Source organism: Amblyomma maculatum, chromosome 5, assembly GCF_055883805.1.
Source record: "Amblyomma maculatum isolate TAMU_Amacu chromosome 5, ASM5588380v1, whole genome shotgun sequence".
Taxonomy (NCBI): Eukaryota; Metazoa; Arthropoda; class Arachnida; order Ixodida; family Ixodidae; genus Amblyomma; species Amblyomma maculatum.
In genome coordinates, this window is record NC_139348.1 from 45,499,215 (window position 1) to 45,503,416 (window position 4,202).

The 4,202-nt window shown below is 48.8% G+C and overlaps 1 long non-coding RNA gene across 1 annotated transcript; it reads left to right on the top strand.

The window, feature by feature from the left end:
• Positions 1-1,256: 1,256 nt before the first annotated feature.
• LOC146188221 (uncharacterized) lies at positions 1,257-3,794 on the top strand. Its single transcript, XR_014707182.1, has 3 exons — positions 1,257-1,643; positions 2,409-2,481; positions 3,657-3,794. It is a non-coding gene; the product is annotated as an uncharacterized LOC146188221 (long non-coding RNA).
• Positions 3,795-4,202: the final 408 nt, after the last annotated feature.

Below are 4,202 nucleotides of genomic sequence, written 5' to 3' on the forward strand. Positions count from 1 at the left end.
TGAGCATTTTATTTGACATAACCACGAAAAACTATTTTTGCTGGAAAGGATTGCTCTCAGATTCTGGTTCGCCAAAAAGTCAGCCAGGGTAGATAGGCTAAAGGCCTTGTTAAAATGGCGAGAATTGTGCCTAGTTAGTTATGCATAGGGGTTCACCGCGCTAACACATAGAACGACAATAAACACACCACGTAGCGCGAACTAACAACTGGTTTTATTGGAAGAAACGGAAGTCATTTTTCGCTGTCGTTGTCTGCTAAAGAGGTTGATCTGCTTAAGCTATCGCGATGAGTTTGTCTAACAGTATGCCTTTGATGCCTGCGATGATTGTTTTCCTCAGGTTTCCTCGTGTTCTTATGTTTATCTGATGACGATCACGTTTTTGTGCATAAAATGACTTCCATTCTTTCCATTAAAACCAGGTGTTCGCGCTTCGTGGTGTTGTGTTTATTGTCATTCTATCTGAAAAATCTATAGGGTCACAGACCACTTGTCAAAATAGATGGTTGACGTTTCGGAACCCCTACGGGTTCCTTGTTCACAATGAAGAAGCGGGCGATAGAAGAGGCGCTTAAATAGCTTTAAAAAGGCAATGTAATGATTTTGCGTAAGCCGGGGGAAGGTTTCCCTTTGTTCTGTTGATAGTGTTTGCCGTTGACTGGATAATCAAAGATTCCAGGTGCAGTCGTGCGGACAGGTTTTTTTCGGTAGCGACGATTTCCACGTCATCCCAAGCAATTTCGTGGCCTTCCTTTTGAACATGCTCTGCCACAGCGTTTGACGCGGCTCTTGGCGACATTATTATGGAGAAAGAGATTGATAAAGAGCGGTCATTCGGCGAAAACTGGGCCCAGGAAATGACGCGCGACTTTTTTGCGCTGCCGCCGATTGATGGATGGCGGCACCAACGTGCGCATGCGCGGGCGCGCGCGCGACGGCACTCGCTGCAGCGGTAGCCCTTCGGAGCAAGGTATATATACAATGATAGCGAAGGCTGGGCCCAAAAACTGTCTAGCGCGACAGCAGCACAGCCACTTTGGGGGGGCCGAAACACTTAGATAATGAAATTCAAAAGCACAAATAAAAACGCTATAAAACAACATAAAGAAATAAATATTTTAATGCCACGTTTTATAGAATAGGTAAACTATTTTAGAAAAACATGACTCCGCATTTTTAATTTTTTGCAACGTTCTTGTTACGCCCCCTGTTGAAGAGTGTGCGGTGCATTTGCAGCTTGACTTTGCAGGCCTTGTTTCGGCACCCAGCCATAGTTTCTCTATGCCCAGCCACAGTGGCCGCGGGAGCTCACGAAGCGGTTTCTTATCGCCAGTCTCGAAATGCCCCTTTTGCGAAGTTTTCGTCGTCCTTGTGCGTCGCGTCTCTGTCACCGTTTTGTAAAATTTGCACCCCGCCGCACCGCTGCGGCAGTTTTCTCGGTTTTTGTCGTTTCCTTCGACGTGCGGCCAGTGCGAAGTCTTTTTCCGTCTTTGCACGCTTCGCGCTGTTCTTTTGAAGCGCTTAGCGCTTTATTTCAAGATGAGCTTGCGGCGTGTGAAGAAACGATGCGCCGTGGTACATTGCGGCAGCATGGACAGTGCCGTCGGTGTGAAGCTACACCGCTTCCCGCTGGACTTTCACAGGTGAGCTCTTGTCAGTGTCGTCTGCTACAAGGCGTCTGCTCTAGGTATGTTCCGAATGCTTTCGTTGGGCTGTTCGCTTCTGTGTCTGTAACCAGTTCGTGCGCACGTGGCTTCATTTTTTCGGGGATATTTATGTACTACAGTGCAGGGCGCACACTTTAAGTGCTGAGCTGTGCGAAAGAGGCCCACCATTTGTTTGATTTATGGTGAGTTTCATGCAGCCGGCTATCACCAGCGTTAACTTGATACCGGGCTCTCAGGAGCAACCACGCGCATGCCACTGACCGGAAGGCCAATTTAAAACCAATTGTGCTGCCTGACAAGTCTGAGCACATCACTGTTTAGTTTTCCAACACCGCGAAGCCAATTTGACCCTCGCAACTGGTAGTATCAAAATTCAGCCACGTGAATATGCGCGGCCTTGAGGGTGCTTTAACTGAATTCACTCAGCAGGAGTTACTGCCTGTCTTCTTATTGCTATTCTGCATATGCATGACCGTTAGGGTAACTTTAAACGCACTTCATTCTCGTCAATCTTAACCATAGAAAAGTATAGCTACCCGCATGTCATGAGGACGAGCGTACGTAACCGCACTCTTAGGCGCTGAGAGCTTGGGGCGAGCATTTACTACCATACTTCAGATATAATGGAAATATAATGTACTGCAGTTAGCATTGACAGGAATAATGACGCATTGGCGTTTGGAGTATGCAGTATTCCTTACGGCGCAATTGTGAATAACGTGCACGTTGCATCACGTCCAGGTGCCGAGCGTGGGTGCAGTTCTACCACATCGTCAGCCTGGAGAAGACACCATGACAGCTGCGAGACATGCGGGTTTGTTCCAAGCACTTCGAACCGTCTGCGTATCTGTCGTTAAAAAGGCTGCGACCCGTGTTGATGCGCCTACTTACGTCATGCCATGTTTGCCTCAATTGAAGCTGTCTTAGCACTGTCTTCTATGCTTTTCAATTTCCTACCTGGCAACGTTCGTGGAACTGCAGGGCTTTTTTCTATCCGCACTGTGACCACTAAGATGAATAGCCAGCTTAAAGAATCTACTGCTTGAGCTGCCTGTGACGTGTATTTTTTGTTGGTGTGCTTTATCACTATATTTGCTTGGTTGCTGTAATAAACCATGAATATTGCCACGTAGTGGTGACGAGGTCGACGACACAAATGAAGGGGGTCGATGATTGCACTAAAGAAACCTTTTATTTGGGCTGACTTGCGCCCGCAAAAGAACTAAGCAACTCGGCGGCGGCGATAGCAACAAACGCGCTCGTCGGTCGTCGAACAAAGAATGCCCGTCACACTCGGCAACGCTCAATTTAAAGGCTGCACAGAACAATCTAGATAACGTCGCAAACAGCTATCAGCACGGGCTGGAACATTATGGAAAGACACCTGAGTGGCCTGAACCTTCGAGACAGATCTCGGTGCATCTTGTGCAACGACGAAACTGACAAAGGTGTGACTCGCGACATCGAGCATTAACAAACAAAGATTACGGAACTGATACGCGGTCCAGAATCAGAGTGATAAGGCTGTATGCCGGCGGCTGTTAAAATAACAAATACAGTTTTGAAGGTTTCGCGGCATTACTCTCCCCTTAAAAAAACATCGCCTCGATGTTCCAAAACAAAGAAACTTAAACATAAACACTGCAAAGTTTAAACACCACAGATTCTTTAACGCGCGTAATATGGCTTCAGTCGTACAACATGTACAATTTCTGGGCGTGCGCGTCGCCGTTGTGATGCTGACGTTCCGTCGGGAATGACTTCATAGTCCAGTGGTCCGACGCGCCGAAGGATTTTGTATGGCCCAAAGTATCGACGCAACAACTTTTTACTTAATCCGCGACGGCGAATTGGTGTCCAAACCCACACTTGGTCTCCTGGATTGTACTCTGCGTGGCGTCGTCGTAAATTGTATTGTCGGCTCTCGGTGCGCTGTTGGCCTTTAATACGCAGCCGTGTGAGTCGTCGGGCTTCCTCTGCACGCTGCAGGTAGGCGGCGACGTCACGGTTGTCTTCGCTGGTTACGTGCGGCAGCATTGCGTCGAGCGTCGTCGTGGGCTCCCTGCCGTACACAAGCTTAAACGGGGTCGCTCTGGTCGTCTCCTGGACTGCCGTGTTATACGCAAAGATCACGTACGGCAAGGTGGCGTCCCAGGTCTTGTGTTCAGCGTCGACGTACATAGCGATCATGTCCGCGATCGTTTTGTTCAGGCGCTCCGTAAGGCCATTGGTCTGGGGATGGTACGCAGTTGTTCGTCGATGGCTTGCGTCAACTCTGCCGTAAACGGCGTTCCCCTGTCCGTGATGAGCACTTCTGGGGCGCCGTGTGGCAAGAAAATTTGTTCGACAAAAAATTTGGCGACTTCTGCCGCGGTACCATTTGGTAGTGCTCTTGCTTCGGCGTAACGGGTGAGGTAGTCAGTGGCCACGATGATCCACTTGTTACCCACAGACGAAGATGGAAAGGGGCCGAGGAGATCCATCCCAATTTGTTGAAAGGGCAGGATTGGGGGCGGAATCGGGTTTAGTAGTCCT